Consider the following 23426-nt stretch of genomic DNA (forward strand, 5'->3'; position numbering starts at 1 on the left):
GCCCACCACTATGAAAGAACACTTTGAGATGGGTTACAACTACTCCCATTTTACCTCTAGTACAGCAGACGCTACCTGGGAATACCACACCCGAAGATGTCCTGAGCTTACTATAGTTTTCCTGCTCTATACTACCAGCACATAAAACACCACCATCCTCAAACCAATAAGGGTTAATGTTACTCTGGTAAGAGAGATTCTAACAACTGACTCTTCCTGGACTACTAAATATGGCTCACCAGTGCCTCAAATTGCCACTCTAACTCCCCACCTTTATACATTGACTATGCCCTTGATACTCACAATTGTTTCATTACAGAAAATATCAAATCTCTTTTAAAATTAAGAAAATACCACATAAGTATTCTGACTTTAAAAACAGCGAGTGCCCTGTGAACATCTGTCCTGTGCATTAACAGTATACTGTATAGCTGGGTCTAGCTTCATGGTCATCTATCCCAGACTTATGAGGAAACCTGTATAAATTCATGTAAAATGTATATTTAGGCTCAAGTATATGTATATTTTGGCACTAGTAGAAGCAGAACATGCACTTCATTCTATAACATTTTATGTATATTTTTCCAGCTAAATTTCTTTTTGGTACAATGTAAAATGTGTTTGTGTGTATAAAGTGCCATCACGTTGCAGCCCACTTATAGCAACCCCTGCTGGGGTTTGCAAGGTAAGACTAACAAATGTGGTTCACCATTGTCTGCCTCTGCATAGCAATCCTGGTCTTCCTCGGTGGTCTCCCATCCGAGTACTAACCAGTGCCAACCCTGCTTAGCTTCTAAGACATGACTATCTTGGGCTGGTCTGGGCCTTCTAGGTCAGGGCACACTATAAAATAGAAATTACTATATAAAGATGGGCACTTGATATTTTGCTAAGAGATTGTTTCAAACCAAAAATTACTTTAAATCATTATATTCACACATTCAACCACACATTAAACAATCACATATTTTTGCAAGCAACGCAACTGAAATATGGACTTTAAATTTTAATTTCCACACTACATAAAGACACCATCTCAGAGTACAAAGAACTGTTTATTTGTATTATCATTCTGCTCAGTGTACAAGGAGTTCAGTGTACTGAACAAGTCACATCTCCAGATTTTAAACTCACATCAAACCTGTGGGAAGGCTGACTGAGTGAGTGGTCCTTGTGAGCTTCATGGAAAAGCTAACCGCTACAAGTACACTATCACTCTAAAAAAAAGACCCTCAAAGGCATATATTTACATTATTCTTCTAAACTGTTAAAATATTAGGGTCCAGTTGGCTTCCAGAACACATTCAATACATAAAAAATTCAGTTCCAAATAGTTCTGTGTAGGGATGGAAATTTTCACTAAAATAGTAAGGAATTACACTTATTTGTCATCAAGCTATTTGAAAAACCTACTATTTTGCCAGTGCACATTAGTATGAGTGTGTTTATCTCTCTAAGAAAAAAGCTCTTTTTGCATTTGGCTTTTTAGAGGATTCTTTTTTTCAGACAGACTAAGGATCATACTGATATTAGTGCACAGACATTCATTTATCAGCTCTGGATCTCAACTGTCTAGAAGATCTTTTTGTTTGTTTTCTGAGTTGACAGACGTAGAGCACTGCTAGCTTCTTGTTCTCGTTAGCGCTTCGCTTCCTCTATTTCTGCAGGCTGCAGGCAGGAAATGGGAAAACGAACCAGAGGAAACCTGGCCTTCTACATCTGTCCTTGTTTGTAATCTCAGCTCTGGTTTTATTTTGCAGTGGTGCAGGTTTCTGTTAACTCCTGAAATGCCAACTGGACTGTTAAAATGCCTCAATTTCTACTAAATTACATTGTTTTTAACGCAACTTACTAAACAGTCAGTCAGTGCAGTCAGCTTATGTGCTCTTGTCAATGATCAGTCAGAACATAATCAACAAGAAACTAAATAGCAGTAACTAAATTCAAAAAAGAAATAAAATAGGTTTTACTGTTTGTTTTCCATACCTAACAAGAAAAGTAATCATAACGCGGTGTGCAAAGTGGGCACTCATGAAATGACCAAACAAAATTAGTGTCCAGTAAAGAATCCAACCCCCTGTGGCATATAATACCAACGAAATTCATATGCGCAGTTTCCTATACAGGCAACAATGTCACCTTATTCCAAGCACTGCTCCCCAAACCAATATGCTAGGTGCTTACTTGTAGGCAACCAGCCAGCATGAAAAACAAATGCAATTTGTATCAACTTCTCTTTTACTTTTCTTAACTATCAAGCCACAACTACAGGTCTAGGAGAGAGAAAGAGTGTTGAAAATATGCAACGAATTAGGAGTATGTTCATACGGGAATACTTTTAGGGACTGATGCACTTATGAAATGACTGTAATCCCATCTTTACAATCCCCATACAAAAGGAATTTCAAATCACACTGGTCTCCTGCCCCTCTGTATTAATAAGGCAGAACAAACCCCCATTGTAGGATGCTTCAGGGGCATTTAAAGATGCACATGCCCACTAGAATAGCATTTGCTTAAAAAAAAAGTGAGGAGCCATCTGATAAGACCTCAGAGCTTGCATGAGCTGTGCTGTCCAAAAGCTGAGGGGCCTCTTGCAGAGAGAAAACCCTCGCTTTTCCTAAGGAGATATTTTACATTATGATGTTATTAAGGAACTTTGCCCGTGCCTTTGTTTTTGCAACCAGTGAGTGGTCTAATAATTTATTAATAGTTTCTCCCCAACAGACTTGCACTAATCACCTGGGGGAGAGTCGACAGAGCTAGCTTCTATGTAGCTTCTATGTAGTTGAGTACAGCCCCTTGTATGTGCCCTGCCACATTTCTACATATTCGACATAGGATTACTTGGGGATTCTCTGGTGTACAAATCTTGTCAAGAAGAACCAGACAAAGCAGCTTCCAAAGAGGGGGAGTAGTTTATATCAAATTCCTGAGAGGTAGCAATGCCAGTCTTTTGCAACAGTAGCTCCTTCTGCATCGGAGACACAACTCCTCACTTTTCCTGAAATCAAGCCGAAAGGCATGGAATTGGCTTGTATGTGGCAATCCACCCCTCTCTAAAACTCGACATTAAAATCTTTATTTTTGATACCCAAATATTTAGCCCCCTATACAATATTCACACCCATGCCAAAGGAAAAAGAACTTCCCCCTGTGCTTTCAAACCAGTGATTCTTCGATGCTGCACTGGGCTTAAAAAGGAGAAAAGAGGGAAGTGGGGAAGAATGGAAAGTAGGGGAGGGGGGTAGCTGGCTAGGAGCCAATCACAACGCAGTGCGCTGGCAGGGGGCAGGAGGGGGAGGAAGTGGGTGGAACACCAAAGACAGAATAAAGAGTATGCACTTGGAAGCAGCCTACCGCGAAGTGGATTTTTTAAAGAAGTCAGAGTATAAGCGCTCCCAGGAAAGCCAGGGGAAAGCTGCATAGTGGCCAGAGTGATTACTCATGATGGCAAATCTGGTGTAGACGGTCATGAAAAAATGCTGCAGAATGGAAACTGAACCAGTGAAACTGACCCATGCACTCTCAGCTAGTGACAACAGTCTTGTAGTACCTTGAAGATTATCAGATTCATTATGACATAAGCTCTCATGGACTACAGTCCATTTCATCAGATGCAAGAGAGACTTTTCTCAGTTGGCATGCATAGACATACACAGAAAGAAAAAATGAAAACAACTGAACCTATTAGAACAACTCCTGGACCCAATTCTGCACATTATCTTCAATTCTGCACAGAAATGTCACAGATTAACTGCTACCTTCATATATCATGAAATTGGCTCCACTATTTACGGTTTCTTCTTCTTCTTCTCTTTCTCTGGATATGAGCACATGTCCCAGATGAAGAGAGCAGTTTGTGCACTGGATGAAAAAAGTTGTAGTCCATTAAAACTTATGACTTGACAAACATGTTAGTCATTAAGGCACCATAAGATAGTGACTTCATATCAAGGTGTGATTTATTTATTGTAAGGGATAATGTGTAAATTTATATCCAGGCCTTCTACTTTGACCATTTTCACATCAAAGTCCCAATGCAACTGTATGAGAAAACATGTATATCATTTCCCCTGTCATGCTGTTTCTCACATTTTCACTCCTTGCCCTCTAATTTATGAAGCATTGGCTGAATGTGACAGCCTGTAAATACATTTTCTTCAGTGCGTTTGTGAAACCATTTCCAGCTCAAGAAATGTAAAAGGGAGTGGCAGATATTATCTAAACATCTGCACAGAATATTTTTAAAGGAATAAAGCAACTGTATGAGCCCGACTTCAAACTACACTTCCAGACTGAGATGTTTCAAGGATGATAAATAGGATGTGGTTGGCAAAAACTTAGTATTTCTGCCAAAAAAAGGATGACAAACATATCAACATGTTTGCTTAGAAACATGGTCAAATATTCAGTAAAGAGTATGTGAATGTTAATTCAAGAAAGTGTTAGAAAATGTGCAAAAGTACCTAGACAGTATTGATGCAAAACTTTCTCTGATAATTGACTATTCTTACTATGGACGTAAGACATGTTTCTACTTAACTTTAGATAACTTTTTTTAACTTGCATTCAATTTGGTGATGTTTTCCGTAGCCAGCAAATGCATCATTTCCAGCCAGAGCATCCTTATGATCACCCCACCCCCCACCCCATATGTTGACACTGTAAAATCTAAATCAGGACTTCCTCCTATTATATTTTGGAGGCGTCTTTCTGGGAAAGGCATATCTAAGTTAAAAAGTAGGAATTCCTTCAGCACCACCCAGTGGAAACATTTGAAAGTTTTTGCAACTACCTCACACTTTCTAAAATGGCTTCAAAAAACTAGCAACAAAAAAAAGATCAGATCCAAAATAGTTTAGATGGAATGTTTTTATTGTACTAACAGATTTAGCAGGAGTAGCAAATTTTCAAGCTGCACTGAAATCCTTTAGGTAAAGGCATCATCTGGATCTCTTTGGAGCCCATCAGTAATTATTTGCATCATGTTTTGGGTCTGCAAAGATTGCTGTGGGAAGAAGAGCAATTATACTTCGAAAAATCCAGGATATATCCTTGAAAAGTGTTCATGAAGATGATAAACTAGAAATGCTTACAGTGCCAAAGACTGATGCATGTCCCACCTGACGCAGACACACTTTTAAAAGAAGAGAGGGGCATAAAAGGCCTGATGTCTAACTGCACGCAATTTAAATATGTGCAGCAAATATTTCAGCTCCCTTCAAGCCAATAAATGTAATGTGATTCTCCAAAATGTTAATAACAGCTTTTAAAGATAAAACATAAAGTTCCTGATGGGCAGATACTTACACACAGCAGGAAATGCTGATGTGGTGTTCACACTGACCTGATCAGTTCTGTCAGCTTTGATAGTACACCATTGCAGTGTGACTGTGAGTGCCTGTTAGCCCCTCAAAAGCCCATTAGTAGTATGGGGATATTAACTCTGGCTTTACTAAGCAAAGTTGTACTAGACTAGGATCCGGGAGACCTAAGTTTGAATCCCCCCACTTTCATGGAAGCTTGCTGGGTAAGCTTGGGCCAGTCACACACACACAACCTGACCTACCTTACAGAGTTGTTATGTAGATAAAATAGAGGAAACACTGTGGATCCCCGATGGGGAGAAAAGCAGAGTATAAATGAAGTAAATTTTTAAAAAGTCACCAGTTAGGGGACACACATGTACACCCAAATCAGAAAAAATAATAAACTGCATACTACTCAGAAGTGCTAGATTTGTTTGCTCTCTGCATTCATACTTTTATACATGCAGATCACATTCATAAAGACAACCCACCCATAAAATCCTGCTTCTGCACACAGATTGCTCTTGCTGAACAGAGGTAACCATCTTTCACAGGAAGGAAGTGTAACTAATTCCTGTTCACTGAGGCTTTTAAAATACAACCTGTTCAGATGTTTCAAAGGGCAACTAGTCACAAAAGCACATAAATCTATACCAGTTCCAAAAAATCTATCAAGGGATGGAAATAAAATTCATACAGGCTCCTCACATTTCCTGCCCCACTCATGTGGCAAGCATCTGTGGTGTACTGGCAGGCCGTGGTTGCACACTGAACAACTTCCAGGTTCAAAGCCAGCATGCACTGTATTTTTATTTTTTCCAGATGAATCTCTGTTGTGTACTTCTTATATCAATGTGGTGGAAAGATCCATCATTTTACTAACTTATATAAAGTTTGAGATGGATCCATTTCTTTCACTGTGGAAAGCATAGATATGACTAGGATCAAACAGATACAATTATAACTGCTACTTGTATATGACTACCTACTCATTCACCGAGGTATATTTATTACACTCCTTTCTCACTGATATATTTGCATTTTGTCTAAGGTTTACAGAAACTGCTGTATCTTCAACATTTTTTCCTCGTCTGAGCACTGGAAAAGTAACCTCCTTTACTGACACCAATGGGCTAAATAATGGAACAGACTTTAACAAGTCTGTCTGTGCTATATGTTCCTTCCCATTATACTGGCAATACTCTTTAAAAAGTCACTCTAGAAAATTGGTCCAATGCAGCACACAGAACTGTAGTCAGAAGCGGAAATACCAAGAGCACACAGAACCACTCAGAACTACGTGTCTGTGCATATACACAGTTTGGATCCTAATCAAACTGTGCAATTCTATATTTGGCTGGTTTTTAAAAGATAACTCTCTTCATATAATACATCACACACAGTTGTAAAGGCCCAGCCTTTTAAAAAGTAATAAATGCTAGTGCATTACTTTTGACTGAAGGCCACGGTCTTGATTCTTAATATGTTACAGATCAGTAGAAACCTTTAGCTTTCCATGAGATATTCTGCAATCTTCAGAAGAACTGAACAGAAATTGGTCCTTCAGATCAGCAAGTAATGAGGCACAAAGTTAGAAATTTATGGTTTGTCACCAAGCTTATATGGACTATACTTACAGGAGCAGAATATTGTGTTTGCCTTCCAGTCTAAACAACATTTACAAATTAGTTTTTAAAAGGTGAATGGCAAATATAGAAAAAGTTGAGACTTGAGACACAAACACACTTTTTCTGTTTCCACAGTAGTGGGAAGCAGATATTCTTTATAAAGGAAACTGCCACATCTTATTCGGACAAACTCCAGTCTAAGCCTATTTTTGACTGAAGTAACTCTGCACTGGATTGCACTACAAGAGATCTAAAAGGTTTCTGTAACTCATGGTGCTCCCCTCACAAGAGACCCAAATACACTACTTCCCATATTATTCTGGAAACAGAAATAGAAGTACAAACCACTGAATTCTTCTTTTGACATATCTTTAATAAAAGTGACTCTCTTAAAGTCATATAATTCAATGAACAGTCAACACACTTAAACAGAGCATAGAAGCTGTACTTTTTAATATAAAAAAGGATAAGATTTTGATCATGTAATTCAGGAACACAAGTATGCAGGAGTCTGGTGTACAAATTCTGGATCTAAAACTGTGAGTCAAATGAGTTCATAAAGCAGATCCCGCTCCCCTGGAAAGCTGCTCTTAAGGGTTGCAGGATCACCAAAAATATACTGGGATTTGGCATGGGGGATGAATGCATCAAGAACGGCACATTATCAGAAATCACTTCTCCATCAGCACTCTTGAGCAAGTTCTTGTTCCATTTGCAGAACAGATTACATAAGAAAAGGATGATTTCTGCCTATTGCCGTTGAGTGACAGTTCCCTTTGAACCATAGTCTGCTGCTTAGGCTGTCCTGAGATTGAGGTCTCTTTCAGGGAAGGGAGAGACATCTTAATTTCATTAAAGGTTCACTGGATCCACCCCAGGATCTATAAGCAAGTGCAAAGGGGCAGAGCTGGCATCTGGGTGGAAGACCTTTCCTTGCCTACAGACAGCCCCCCAACCTTAAATGACTTCTCACCCACAATCATGAATCGGCCAGCAGAGTCACCAGCACAGGTACCAGGCCCTGCAACAGACCCAGATGCCAGCTCTGCCCCTATATCTACCCAGGGAATACAATTACAGGACCCAATGGCATCAACTACACTGTCTCTGGCTCTTACAGCTGCTCACCCTCCAATCTGATATATGCCCTCATGTGCCAACAATGTCCTTCTGCTCTGTACATTGGACAAACCAGCCAACCTCTACGCAAAAGAATAAATGGACACAAATCTGGCATTAGAAATGGAAACGTCCAGAAACCAGTGGGAGAACACTTCAATCTACCAGGACATTCCATCAAAGACTTAAAGGTCGCTGTAGTTCAACAGAAACCTTTCAAAAACAAAATCCAACGGGAGGCTGCTGAAGTGGAATTCATATGCAAATTTGACTCTGTCAAGCTGGGACTGAATAGGGACTATGAATGGTTATCACATTATCACAGGTAACAGATTTCCTTTACAGAGGCGGGGTCTGGGGGAGCCCAGTGGCACCTGGTGTGGGCTTTCGGGGACCACAGTTCTCTTTGTCAGATGCATCCGACGGGGACAGCTGTGGTTATCGAAGGCTTATACTGCATTGGAATTGGATGGTCTAGCTGTTTTGCTGCTACAAACTAACACGGCAAACTCCTTTGAAGCCTCACACAAGCCAACTGATCCCCACACCAAAAGGAGATGTTTACATTTACTAGCAAAGGAATGTTTTGGTTGCATCCTCCCTCTCCCCCGCTAATTGCATCTTCTCTCTCCTCCCCTCCTCTTCTATATTTGACCAGTTTCTGTACCATGCATCTGATGAAGAGAACTTGATTCTCGAAAGCTTAAGCTACAATAAAATTGGTTAGTCTTAAAGGTGCTACTGGACTTTTTGATTTTGTTAAAACTCCACGGAAGTATGTTAACAGTGTGATCCTAAACAGAGTTACATCCTTCTAAGTACATTGAAGTTAATGGGCTTGGAACAGTATAATTCTGTGTGTGCGTGCATATGCACATCATCAAGCCTCAGTCAACTTATGGAGACCCCACATGGGTTGTCAAGGTAAGTGAGAAGCAAAGGTGGTTCACCATTGCCTTCCTCTGCAGAGTCTTCCTTGATGGTTGCCCATCCAAGTACTGACCCTGCTTAGCATCCATGATTGGGCAGGATCAGGCTATACAGCTTCTTGGGACTCTCTCAGCCCCACTCACCTCACAGGGTGATTGTTGTGAGGATAACATTAAAACACTTGTTAAAACCGCTCTGTGAAGGCATTAAGTTGTCCTGAAGGGTGGTATATAAATTGAATGTTATTGTTGTTGTTATACCATGCTGTGTTCTCTCCCATGTTACTGTTGTTGATTACTGTTGTTGTTGTTATATCATGCTACCCTTCCACACACACACACGCCATAATTCTATTCAGGATGGTAGTATCAATTTATTATCCTGCAATGTAAGTCAAAAAGAACTTTTGTTCTTGAAAGGGTAAGAGCTAGGATATATTAACAGATTTGCTTAATCTGTCAGTTTGTATATTCCTAGAAATCCCACCCCACTCAGCTAATACAAGTACACATGTGCAGGGATTATTTCTACAAAAAATACAGCTGATCAGTGATGCGTTGTTATTACAATCATTTGCCCTTGTGTGCACACAGGCACTATGTGCCCATGCATGTGTTTCTGTGCACATGGCAAAAAATGAAAGGTTTTTAACAAACCATAGTAAAAAACAAAATCCTGTATGTTTGGTGCACAAATTCAAGTCAGCTCTAATGTGTACTGAACGGATGTAGTCATGTGCAGCACAAAACACTGGATGAAATTTTTGAAGAAAAAAGGAAAAAACATACTGTAAAAATGTAAAATATTATGTTTCTCAAACACCTCCATTTATATCTGTTTCTTAGCATGACCCCCTTTCTTACCTAAGCACAAGGGCTTATATAGTAGGGAAACAGTCTGACAGACAACATTCCAATAAGAACTTAAGAAGAACCCCCCTGCTGGATTAGACTAGTGTCCACTTAGCCCAGCATCCTATTTCACACAGCAGTCAACCAGCTGTTATAGAAGGCCAATAGACAAGGCACAGAAGCCGAGGCCTTCTCTGATGTTGCCACCTAGCACTGGTTTCCTGTTAATCATCAGGGCTAGTAACACAGTGATAGACCTATCCTCCATAAATTCCCTCATAAAACCATCTGTGCTTGAGGCCATCACTACATCTACTGGCAGTGAATTCAACAATTTAAGTACTCATTGAGTAAAGAAGTATTTCCTTTTGTCTGTGCTGAATCTATCACCCATCAGGATCATTAGGTGCTCTGGAGTTCTAGTATTATGGGATAGGGAGAAAAGAAAGCTCTCCCTACCGACTTTCTCTGCTCTGTGTATAATTTTATAAACTTCTACATGTTCCCCCTTAGTCAACTTTTTTTCTAAACTGAAAAGTCCCAGGCTCTTTAGCCTTTCCTCAAGAAAGATATTCCACTCCCCTAATCATTTTAGTTGCCCAAAATACATAAAGTCCACACAAAGCTAACTGAACTTTCATTAGCAAAATCAAACAAAGTCAAGGAAACAAATCACATACCCATAAAGCAAAGGAAGAATAAATTATTCAGTAATTTCTAATTCTGCTGGCCCTTGGGGAATCAGCTATATGCTACTATTGTTATGCTTACAGATCCTCAATATCTCATACAAATGTATGGTCAATATTCCCTTGAAAGACCCACAGAAACAAAATTCCACAGGCTTTCAAATGTGAGCATGTATTTTTATATGTCTTTTCCACACTATGCCCCATGTACAACGACTGCATTGGTTTTCTTCTCCATCAGTTTCTTCAGGGTTCTTATGTCTAACCTGAAATACTTGCAAAAATGCTCCAGCATAATAGGAACTGAGCACGTTACTGCTTTCTTTTCAGTTCCTGGAAAGATCTTCCTGGAGGGTCTTATATTTTCCTTTTTGTTTCTTCTCAGCAAGAAACTGAGAGCCAAACCTTCTGTTTGTGCTTCTAAAGACTGAGGTCCAGATTCCTTGGGTTCCACATAGAGCAGCAAAAACAAGCAAATAACTCCTCTCCCAAGCACAGTTTCTGCAAGGTAAAACAGCTTGGGGGAGGCAGGAGCCCTTCCTCCTCCTGCAGAGGCATTCCAAATCCTTTTAGGCTCTTCTAGACGAATCATTCTCTGCAGCTGCTGTGTGACTGCAGGGAACCCAGATCCAACTCTCCACAAACACAAACATGTATTTTGACCCTGAGACATCTTGGACTCTGTTGAGCATCAGGCTGTTTCAACAATAATTAGGGCCAAAATATTCAATACATGTATTAGTAACACATATGATGGGGAGAACTGACCTTCAAAGTCTTCTGTTGCTCTGTTTGGCTCAGGATTGCAGCAAGGAGGTGGGGAGGGGGTTAGACTTCCAGAAGGAAGCCTGGTGACCTCCTCTGCCCCTTGCAGCACTCCTGAGCCAAACAGAGCAACAGAAGACTTTGAAGGTCAGTTCTCCCATCATATGTGTGACTACAAGTTTAGTTGGACACCCATGGCCTGATTCATGTGGATTTTGGCCCTGATTGTCTCCCTGAAATACATTTATTTATTTATTTTCAATTTCTATTATGCCCTCCCCGAACTGGCAGGCTCAGGGCGGATTACATTCTGTAAAACAGCACACTAAGAAACATTTTACAGTTTTAAAACAATATAAAACAGTGCAATATAAATATTTTAAAAGGTACAAGAAATCAGCGCAGGAGCAATCAGATTAATCGATTAGTCTGCCACCTAATCCGCCATATTAAAATTACTTGCGCAGTTGGTTAAAAAGCTTGATGGTGGATGCCTCTGGCAGGGAGGGGGTTCACCTTTATTTGGCTGGTAGCAGCCCAGTTCAGCCTCAAGGGGCCTCTTCTTCACATACTGTATCAATAATAGCCAGTAAATCACAGCAGAGAGACAGGATTTTGTCAGCAAAATAGCTCACCAAAGCCTCACAGCTAATGTCCGAATTCAAATTTTGACGGTCTCCCCCTGATAGGGAGACCAATGACCATACCACATTGAACAATTTTGCTGGGCGTGAGCGAGCTGATGCAATGGAAGCTGCGTAAAATTCCTTCTTCACAGCAACCTCATAGGATTTCATAAGTGCCCTATAAGATGTCCTTGCCTCATCGTGAGATCGCTGCCACACACGCTCAAGCCATCTTAACTCCCGCTTCTTCTGCTGTAGCTCCTCCGTATACCAGGGGGCTAAGTAGACACGGGGGCGAAGAGGGCGATGGGGTGCAATTTCGTCGATGGCTTCAGAGAGCTGGACCTGCCAGTCCTCCACCAGCTCATCCAATGAACCTCCATGGAGTATCAGCTCCTGCAGAGCATTCTGGAAACCAATCGGATCTATAAGTCTCCGCAGGCAAGCATAAATTAGCTCGCTGCTCTTGCAGAGTGGGGGTGGCATATCCAACCAAGCCTTCAGGACCGCGTGGTCTGACCACGGCACCAATTCTAAGTCATCCAGAACCACATTCATCCCCATCCCGAAGATCAAATCCAGCGTGTGATCTGCTTTATGTGTAGGGGCCAATACAAATTGAGAAAGTCCTAGTGCTGCCATGGCCAACATCAGATCTGCAGCCTGCACAGATGCAGCATCGTCAACGTGGACAATCAGCCTGGGATATTCCAAAGCCCACCCAGCCACCGCCTCTAGCAGGCGCAACAGGGTATCTGCTGGTGCACTGGGCAGTCAGTACACCAGACAGATAGCCAAACTTTCCTTGGCACTTCACACTAGTCCCACATAATCAATGCCAGATGGAACAGATGGAATAGTTTTATGTTTCTGATAACTGGTCTGCTAGTCTGGGCTTCTTGATGTGTTGAATGTATCCATTCCACACCTTGTCTCCTCCTAGTAAAATTCTAACATTATCAACAAACCCCAAACACTTGAACATGTTCGGTAAGAAAGAGTAATCCAACATCAAAATGTAATCCTGTTTTCAAGAAAGGCCCCCATACAAATCAAACTGTATATAAGCTGCTTTCCTTCTGAGTGTTTTATTTTGATGCTTATTGAGCCTGACTTCCTGTTCCTACATCTTGGTATTCTGGTCTAAATCATGACTAATTCTTAAGTCATACATAATTCAATAAAATTCTTGAGAACAGATACGTTCTTGTCTTTCAAGAGCTCTCAAAAAGTCTCCAGAATACTAGCTGATTCATTAAGCAAGCATCTTCAAATAAAACAAACATGTATAATCAGTTAAGTCTGTATGATACCACCATTGTAATACCAAAAAAGCAAGCCACAGAAAGCTATATGACAAACCAAGAGTTGGCACAGAAAGCATGCTTTTTAAAGCAAACATGCCACCGTGGCCTGTTGTAACCAGCACTAGGAGTGGTTACAAATGGCACTGAAGCATCCAAGGCTAACATATAACTTACTGGAAGACAAGCAGTGCCCTTACTCAACATGGCAAGGAAAAATAAATATCTACCTGCTGATTTTGCTGGATCTGTCAGCAGCGTTTGATACGGTCAATCATGAGCTTTTGACCTACTGCCTTGTCGATGTGGAGATTCAGGGGACAGCACTGCAGTGGCTGGTCTCCTTTCTCCATGATCAGGGACAGAGGGTGGCGCTTGGGGAGAGACTGTCATCTCGTAGGCCACTGGTATGTGGTGTGCCACAGGGAGCGATACTCTCTCCATTATTATTTAATATCTATATGCGCCCCCTCGCCCGGCTGGTGCGGAGTTTCGGGCTTGGGTGTCACCAATACGCAGATGACACCCAGCTTTATCTGTTGTTGGACGGGCGGCCTGGATCGGCCCCTGATGCCCTGGAGCGTGCTTTTGAGGCTGTGGCTGGTTGGTTGAGATTGAATCCCACGAAGACGGAGGTCCTGTATGTGGGTCATGGGGAGATGGCTTTGGGACCCCGGCTTCCTACACTTGATGGGGCAGCACTTACACTGGCCCCGAGAATTAGGAGCCTGGGGGTGATTCTGGATTCCTCCCTGAAGATGAAGGACCAGATCACTGCAGTTGCCAGGTCTTCCTTTTATTATCTTCGGCAGGCCAGGCAGCTTGCCCCTTATTTGTCTCCCTGTGACTTGACTACAGTGGTCCAAGCAATGGTCACCTCTAGGTTGGATTACTGTAACGCGCTCTATGCTGGGCTTCCCATGGGCCTGATCCAGCGGTTACAGCTGGTACAGAATGCAGCAGCGCGGGTCATTGCTGGAGCACTGGTGTGGGAGCATATTACACCGGTGCTACGCCAGCTGCATTGGCTGCCAGTGGGGTACCGAATCAGGTTCAAGGTTTTGGTGTTAACCTACAAAGCCCTATGTGGACTGGGACCGACGTATCTGAGGGACTGTCTCTCACCATATGAGCCCCGGAGGACTCTCTGCTCTGGTGGAAAACATCTTTTAAGTGTCCCTGGCCCTAGGGAGGCCCGCCTGGCGTCGACCAGGGCCAGGGCCTTTTCGGTCCTGGCCCCGACCTGGTGGAATGCTCTGTCTTGCGAGACAAGGGCCCGGCAAGATTTGCTTGCATTTCGCCGGGCCTGTAAGACAGAGCTATTCCGCCAGGCATATGGCTGACGCCGGGCAGTGCCCCCCCCCATGAAGGGGGGGTTAAACCATCGCCCCTATGCGAACACAGAGGCATGTATGAACCACTATGCAGCATGAACTGTAATATTTAATATTTTAAATGTTTTTAAATTAATGTTTTTAAATGTTTTTAATGGTGTTTGTATTTGTTATCCGCCCTGAGCCTGCGAAAGCGGGGAGGGCGGAATATAAATATAATAAATTAAATTAAATTACCTACTGTTCAATGCCATCACACTACATGAGTCAGTATTTACAGATGTGAAGGGTGTGTGTTGTGTAAATATACGTGCTAATTTTGGCATGATGCAGTTAAAATCTATCCTAGATTAGTCCTACCATGAATTAAACCAATGGAAATCCAATTAAAACACAACAAAAGAAAATATCTAGTGGCCCTCACTGATCCATTTTTATGGCTTGAAGACATGAAACAATTTTACAGTAGGCCAATACTGAGCCTTAATTTCACTGCTCCAAATACACTTAAACTTTTTAACTTTTAAAAGAGTTAAACTGTCATGGCTTCCACAGGCACTTTTAGAATTGTTTTGTTGGAAGTTACAAATTCTTCAATAAAGAAGACATCATTAAACTTTCTAAACCCCAAATCCACAATTAAAGTTTTGTTGCAGAGAACCATTACGAACATGATAACAGAACTAGAAGGTTGAAGAATATTGTACAGCCCTGTTTCCAACATAAATTCTGGATAGTTCATAAGCATAGCATAATGGAGACAGAGAGCCCTGTCCTCAGATATGGTACTCAACAGATAGCAGACTGCCGTTGCACATGTTTATATCCATGATCAAAACATGGCATGCAGAACTTCCACATGCAAAGTGGTACTTCAGAGGTTTTTCTGAACACACAGTACAGTCTTAAGCAGAGTTACATCCCATTGATTTATATGGATTTAGAAGGGCATAACACTGTTTACAATTACACTGACAGTCCCTTGTAATGAAGACGCCACTCCCCAAACCAGGAAAATTTTCAGGACTGCCCAAAAAGCAGTACAATAAGTTGTCCTCAGAAGAGAAAACTGGAGTTTGCTTTCATCTCTGATTTCTAAGATGTTTAGTGTACAGTAGTAAAAAAATGGATCTATGAGCTTCTATTTCATTTGAATACAATTATCATTTCCAGGCAGCAGAATCTTCCATAACATAATTTTCTTTGTTACTTTTTCTGCAAATACCACACCCCACAATCCATTATAAAACAGGCCTCTTCACATCTGCCAATGTATCAGAATCCAAATGTGCACTTTCATATTACAAAGTCAACATTTGTCATGCATATAACAACAACAACAACAACATTTGATTTATATACTGCCCTTCAGGATGACTTAACACCCACTCAGAGCGGTTTACAAAGTATGCTATTATTATCCCCACAACAAAACACCCTGTGAGGTGGGTGGGGCTGAGCTAGAAGCTGTGACTGACCTAAGGTCCCCCAACTGGCTTCAAGTGGTGGAGTGGGAAATCAAACCCGGTTCTCCAGATTAGAGTCCCACGCTCTTAACCACTACAATATGAAGTCTTCCACACATAGAATGAACTGAATGTAAACTACTACTAACCATACTACTAGTAGAGGGTTCCAGTTGTCTGTAGAATCCAAGAAATTAATATAACTGCTTCCTTGTAATTTATCCACCTTATAATACACAAGTTTTCAAATGCTCTTTCACCTCTGTTTCAGCTACTTTAAATTACTGTTCTCAAACCTACATATCCTGGTCCTAAACACATGTGCAGGTATATTGCCCACAAGATGGCCGTTATATCACGGAAACACTCAAGTAATCTGTTTTTGATTATTGGTGTCTGTACCAAACACATGGTTGGTGCTCAGCAGCTCAGGATCAAACTGTTAGGTCCTTTCTAATCCTATTAAATTAAGAACCAAGACGGTTAAAGAAATCCAAATCACAGGGTCAAATATTAAAATGACTAAATGTAAAGTATAAATATATATCATTATGCAACAAAATATGTACCGAATAATAAAAAAAAAACTATTACCAGCCCAAATATAGCCTCAATACAGATTAAATTCATACTTTTTAATGGGTACAGTATTTTGAGGAGTAGTATATAGTAATATACACTAACAAAATCACCACAGCTGAAAATTAGAATCATAGTATGAATACTAGATCAAGTTGGGTAGCTGTGTTAGTCTGTCTGTAGTAGAAGTAAAGAGCAAGAGTCTAGTAGCACCTATAAAACTACAAAATTTCTGGTAGGGTATGAGCTTTTGTGAGCCACAAAATGCTGATTGAGGCTGTATCATTCGGCTTCTGTAATCACGCCACTCTTCAAGATATAAGGACAGATGGACTCACATTCTAGCTGTATTTGAAAAAGTGAACTGTGGCTCACAAAAGCTCATACCCTACCACAAATTGTTAGTCTTATAGGTGCTATTGGACTCCTGCTCTTTTCTACTGGTATGAATAATGTCGCTTACGAGAGTTTAGTCACTGACAAAACATATCTTCGGAGATTAAAAACTTCCCCCTCCTCAAAAGAACACAAATCTTTTGTGAAGAAGGACATTTGTGTGTTCTGCTCTCCAGCATCTATCTCCAATGACAGAAAACTAAGGGTTGATTCACACATTATAAGTTCTCCTGGCCATCATAAAAACATTCAGCAAATGTGTTCCAGGAGTTCCTCAATGGGAAGTTAATTCTAAGGTGTGTGAGTTTGATTATTATTCATAATAATAACAACTGCAGAGAGCTGCTGTAGCACAGTGGTTAAGTGGTTCGGCTGCGAATCAGCACTCTACTGGTTCAAATCCCACTACTGCCATGAACTCAGTAGGTGGCCTTGGATAAGCCACTCCTCTCAGCCCTAGCTCCCCAGCTGTATTGTGGGGATAATAGCAAGCCTAACTTTTTCACCTCTCTGGGTGAGGCAGTGATCTGCCTAGAAGAGCGGTATAAAAGTGCAGTTATTATTATTATTACTTATATACCACTCTTCTAGGCAGATTAGTGCCCCACTCCAAGCAGTCAACCAAGTCAGTGTTATTATTATCCCTCTAATGCAGCTGGGAAGCTGGGGCTGAGAAGAGTGGCTTACGTAAGGCCACCTACTGAGCTCATGGCAGTAGTAGGATTCAAACCGCCAGAATGCTGATTAACAACCCAATCAATTAACCGCTATACTACAGCAGCTCTCAGGACCATGACAAACACTGTTCTGATCTGAATCAATTCCACAGACTCCTGACAATTAAGTTCCCATTGGAGAATGCCCAGCATCAACCAAAAGTCCTCACGGTGGCCACAGGAAGTTTGTAATGTGAATTGGTTGATAATGGGAACTCTCTCAGAAAGAGTTAGGATAGTCCCACCCTCTCAATTTCTAGTCACCAGAGTGAAAAAACTCCTTGCTACTTCTGAGTAATCAGATGCTTTTACAAACCCTGTTGGTATGCTAATATTCTTAGTCTTATAGTACACAAATATGTCAAAAGTTATATTGTTTTCACTAAAGTAGTTATAACACTGATGCTAATATCCTGCTTGATTAAACATATACTTCTAAGATGCTTCAGCTTTGTGTTGAGATCATACAAAAAGCTCTAAACTGTCCTTGTGAAATAATTTTGAAGGCACAAATAAACAAAGACAGAGAAACTATACAATCCTCTTTGACAGTCCTGCATAGCTAAACACACAAAAATCTTCCCCCCAAAACCATGAAACCTGGCAATCTACAACAGGTGGATGGGCAAAAGCAGGGCAAGCATAAAGATATATACAAGAGTGATGTTTCCAAACGTTTCACATGCTACACAAACACAACATCCAGTGCTGCTTACTGGGATTTCCAGATGTTTTTGTTGTAGGCAGTGCAGATGAACCACAAGCGAAATAAAATTCAAGTAACTCAGTTCATGCACCTTGATATACTGAGAGCACAAACAGGAGCGACTCAAAAAGCATTCTGTGTGTATCCAAACTTTGCATTTATGGCCATAATGTAGACAAGCTTTCAAATTCCAAGAACTAACCATGAGTGCCTGAGACAAACTCCAGCGCTAAACAAAAACAAGACACACACAACCCCAAACTGTTATTTCCCAATAAAGCTCATGCTTTCCCAACCTCTATAAGATCATATGTCTAGGTGGTGTGTGCTTTAGGGTACTTACAGCATATATAAAAACAGGATTGGGAGCACTGCAGAATTACATTTACAGTGTTTTGTTTGTTGTACAATATTCTTTCCAAGACAGAGTTTATGAGAACTCAGTTCTGCCAGTTTGCAGAGAATCCAGTTAAAAACAAATAGCTATTTTCATAACAATAAAGCACCAAATGAATTTTAACACCTAACTGTACAAGTAGCACTCTGAAACAAAACAGAGACATCTGGTGATAGAGGGGAGGGGAAAACTAGAGATCACAACTGTGTTGGAATTGGAAGCCAATACACCTGTCTGTGTGCATGTGCAATGGGAAGATTTGAAAAGCAAGGCTCACACACTGGAGAAAAACCAGAGTCAACTCTTGTTTTGAGGTACACATTCTTCTATTTCCCTGTGAAGGGACCAATCATTTATTGCCTATATTCTACAATACCTGGAAAGAACAAGAGTAGCCTCATGAGTAAAAAGTAGTAGCAAGGAAATGAAATCAAAATGTAACTCTTCCTAGATTCTTAATTTGACCAAACATGGTGTGTTGGGGGAGGGGTGTGAAATGCTGTCCGCAGCCAACTTACGGCAACTCCTGCTGGGAGTTTTCAAGGCAAGAGACTAACAATAACACTGGTTGTTCTTGATCTTCCATCCATGTATAACCAGTGCTAACCCTACTTAGCTTCTGAGATCAGGCTAGCCTAGGCCATCCGTATCAGAGCAAACATGACATGCCACCAATAAATTATGACATAATATATCAGTTTGATTTGGCTATGTATTTTTTATTTAATCAACCCTACCTCAACATCTCAGATATGGTCTGCAAACTTTTTTGGGCATAATGCTCTAATGTTTAGGGATCACTTACATAAAAAGCCTCAGTTCCATTCCACCATAAACTAAATTTCTGTGACCAGTGGCATCTCAGCAGGACCTCTTCAGCAGACTGAAGATGACAGAGGCACTCCTTAATGCTATATAGAGTACTTGTCTAAAGCAGCATTTGTAATTGCTGCTGGAAGCAGATTAATACCTAGCACAGCTGTTGAAGGGGCAGTTAAATACAGTTATGACTTCCCATTACTGAAAAAGATAAACAGTCTTAATCTCTAAAAGTTTTCAAACTTGCTTCACAGGCAGGCCTATACACAACATATTACAATAGTCAATCTTTGAGGTCACAAAGGCACTGATGAAAGTTCCTCTCACTAGGGAGTGAGTGGTACAGTTGTTACAGCACATGTCTAGGGAGGGGGAAATGCTCCTAGCCACTGTAGCCGCTTGGAACTCCAGGAGAAAGGCTAAGCCCAGCACTACTGGGAGACGACACCCCACTACAAGAGATTTGGGACAGGCAACAACATTACAGTAAAAGCTCATTCTACCAATACATATTAAAATACATACACACACAAAGATAATACATCCCAGGTATGTCCATAGGAATCCTAATCCTAGACAGTTTTTGTGCAATAATGCAACTCCAGTTAGAAAAGGTTCCAGTTACATGGTCACCTTTATTGCTATCTAAAGTGGAATTATACCCTTCTAAACCCACTGACTTTCAGAGACTTAGAAGGGTATAACTCTGCTTAGGATAGCACACTTGCCATCTAAAGAGTTGATGCTAACACCTGAAATGTGCCACATGTATTCAGGCATGGACCAGAGGTGCTTCCAGTCACTGGCATTTAACAATGCAATCCTAAACAGAGTTACTCCAATCTACTCCAATCCTAAACAGAGTTACTCCCATTGATTTCAATGGGCTTAGACTGAAGTAACTTTGTTTAGGATTGTATTGCAAGTTAGGAGAAAGATTCCATTATACATACTTTTTAAAGAAGCTACAGGTAAGTATAAAATTAAGTTGAAATGTAAACGAGATTACTCTTAGCTTATATTACAATGAAAAAACATCACATATATAAAATGTCACATATTTGTTACAAATGGATAATTTGGTCAATTTTACTTATATGTTTCTGGTAAATGTTTTGTAATCTTCTCTGTACTTAATCAGAGGGAAGGCAGACTCAGAACACCCATCCATCCATCCATGAGGTCTTTCAGAGTTTCACAGTTAGTTCCTCATGAGGAAATATGAAATTATCAACTATTTGTACCTCAAATTTCTAAACCCAAGAGAGTTTACAGAAGCAAAGAGTAAAGTCATTATGTTAAGAAAATTAAAATGAAATCTTCATATTCTTCAGTTCTTTGGGCGTGCATGTCCCAAAAGATGCTGCATTAAATTAACTTGGTCCCACCCCTCAACTAAATAAAGATGTAGCTTGTCTTGCTAGCAACAGTAGTAGCAGAAAAGCTGAGAGGGCTTCACAAAACCCTCCTGTGTTAGGGAACGGAAACTCCTAATGAGATTAGTTGGTGTGTGCAGACATTACTTAGCCATGACTAAATGGGCTCTCTTCCTGAAGCCAATGGAAAATTCAAGGAACTTTTTCCTTCTGCAGCATCAGAGTCCCTCTAACCTTCAGTGAAGCCAGATCCAAAAACAACTCTTCAATTTTTTTTCTCCTCTGCTCTCTTTCTGAGCTGATGGTGTAAAGTATAAAAATGGTGTGTGGAGGGGGGAAGGTAAAGGGTGAGAGTGAGGGAAAACTCTCCCTCCCTCCCTCTGAAGACTACAAAGGAAACTGTAAAAGAGCAAATACATAAACCTGAGAAGGAGAAAACCACAGAGTTTCTTTGTGAGCTGCAGTGACTCATTTTCAAGATGTTGTCTGCTGCCAGTTTCAAACCGGAAGCGCATGGCAATTAGTCTTGCTGTTTCCAGACAAGCCAGAAACTCTTCCAGCGCTGCCCCCCCTTCTTCCAAAGCCCCCTCGGCCGTTTCTTCCTCTTCTAGCAGCCCTTAACCATTTGCACGAGCCACTTAGCAAACTCTTGGCGTTCCTCTGCAGAACAATCCGCTGTCGTCGCCCTCTCCCCCACCCCCGGCTGCAGATATCCACCTTCATTGTTATAACAAAACGACCCATGTGGCTGTCTGCAAGGGGGGACTCCCCCGGCCGGGGGCACAAGCGGAGGCGCGCGCATCCACACAGCGAAGGCGGTGCACTTGGCGACGCAGCTCCCCCTGACTGAACTGATCGCGACTCTCTCCAAGTCTGTCAGAGGCTGCCCCCCTTCACAACAGCCGTAGTGCCAGCGCGCTTCCCCAAACACAAGCCGCCCCTCTGTTAGGGAGTCCGACCCAGCCTAGCCCTCGTAAAAGCATACCCCAGCCTCCCATTCTGGGACACGCAATGCTTGCCTCTTCTCCTCACACCACTTGTCCCCCGCTCCGCAGGGTCCCCCATCTTGACTTCCCCTTTTGGCCCAAAACCAGTGGGGACGTCTCTACAGAGGGGACGCCCCCCCTTCCTCCATAGGAGCCGCGGGCCCCTTGCCTGGGTCCCCACTGCGTCCCCGCTCAGCCAGCCGGGGCCAACGTCTCGCCAAGCTTCCTCCCCCCTGCCGGGGCTCCGGGTGAGGCAGTGGCCCTCCTCCTCCCCTTGAAGCTCTTTGACTCCCTCGCGCATCACTCCCCGCCCCCGCTGCCAGATGGCACTTCGGTCCCACAGCAAGGAGCTCCGGCGGGGCTTCTGCTGCCGCTCGGTCCAGGCACACGACACCTCCTCGCAGCCAGGCAGGGATCCCTCCTTGGCATAACTTAGCAGGAAAAGGAAAGCCAGAACCGTCTGGAGAGGACAACAGCCCAGCACCGTGCGCCTCGGCCGGGCTCTCCAGCGCCCACCTGTCTCCCCCTCTCCCTTTTACGGTCTGCAGCTCCAACTCGAGTCCAACTTCAGAGCTACGTACCCAGAGCCTGGTGGGCTTTTCCAATCTCTCCGCGCCGTTTTAGAGGGAACTGTATAAAATCCCCCGCTTTTCCATGCTGACAGTCTTCTACAACGCTGTGTTGCTCTTGTAACGAGATCCTGATTTTTCTCCCCCTTGTTTCTTACTGTCTCTCTCTTTTTTTCCCCTTGGTTGGTGTGTGTGTGTGCGCGAAAGAGAGAGAGAGCAGGAAGTTGGAGCAGTCAGACAGAGAGCCGGCTCACTTCCTTTCCTGCATTATTCCCCAGGCGGTTTGCAGTCTGTGTAAACAGGCTTTTCCTCCCTTCTCCCCTCTCTCTGGCCACTGGTGTGCAGCATTGCTGTAATATAAGACACACACACATAGTAAAATGGTAACGGTAACTTCGCTCATACACACACACCAAGGAACTCCAGCAGCTCCTTCTGACCTCCACCTCTTCCTGTTCTGCACCCCCGGGGAGGAGCTTCAAATAAGAGCAACAAACTTGGCTCAGTAGCTGCAACTACTTAAAGCATAAGGTGGCTATGAGAAAGAATGCCACCCCCCGCCCCCAGCAGGAATAACTGGACTTGAACAAAAAGACGTGTCGGGTCTGCACTTACAACATCTATCTGCTTGCTGAATAAAATAATTATACAATAATAGTTTTAAAAAACAGATCATATGCACCATATTGCACCCTATTTCAGCTAGCCTAATTTTTAAAAAATATATACTATGCTTTTTCCATATGTCATTAACTTTAAAAAGTACTCAGACAGAGGTCTGAATGATGCTTCTGTCTATTAAGCAGACTGCTAGAGGACTCTGCCCCTTAATCCCCCCCCTTTAAAAATGTGGCTATT

General features: G+C 42.0%; 1 protein-coding gene across 1 annotated transcript in view; it reads right to left on the reverse strand.

Annotated features, from left to right (window-relative positions):
* Positions 1-22980, reverse strand: part of ELK3 (ETS transcription factor ELK3) — a 52324-nt gene extending 29344 nt beyond the window's left edge. Inside the window, exon 1 of the mRNA XM_054988368.1 lies at positions 22581-22980. The gene's annotated coding sequence lies outside the window, so the exon portion shown is untranslated. The remainder of the gene's footprint in view (positions 1-22580) is intronic.
* Between the last annotated feature and the right edge of the window lie 446 nt (positions 22981-23426).

This window comes from Eublepharis macularius, chromosome 9 (genome assembly GCF_028583425.1).
Source record: "Eublepharis macularius isolate TG4126 chromosome 9, MPM_Emac_v1.0, whole genome shotgun sequence".
Taxonomy (NCBI): domain Eukaryota; kingdom Metazoa; phylum Chordata; class Lepidosauria; order Squamata; family Eublepharidae; genus Eublepharis; species Eublepharis macularius.